The sequence below is a fragment of the Pseudogymnoascus verrucosus genome, assembly GCF_001662655.1.
Source record: "Pseudogymnoascus verrucosus strain UAMH 10579 unplaced genomic scaffold scaffold_44, whole genome shotgun sequence".
Lineage (NCBI taxonomy): Eukaryota > Fungi > Ascomycota > Leotiomycetes > Thelebolales > Thelebolaceae > Pseudogymnoascus > Pseudogymnoascus verrucosus.
In genome coordinates this window covers 273,545-273,774 of record NW_017263695.1, presented here as the reverse complement: position 1 = coordinate 273,774, position 230 = coordinate 273,545, and positions in this window count along the sequence as shown.

The window sequence follows — 230 nt, the reverse complement described above, 5'->3', positions numbered from 1 at the left end:
CACAAAAAAAACTCAGAACAAAAACTCCTTCCCCACCCCTAAACCTCTCAAAAAGAACTCCTACAAAAAAAAGGATGTGCCATGCACCACCTTCAAAGTGTGAAAAATACAGTTATTTTTAAAAAGAACCCCATCTGAATCCATCCATCGCGGATGCGAAATGGAGCCGAAACAAGTTGTTTAAGCCGGCAAGCCTAGCGAGCGGGGCGACTGGCGTGAGCAAAAGGCGG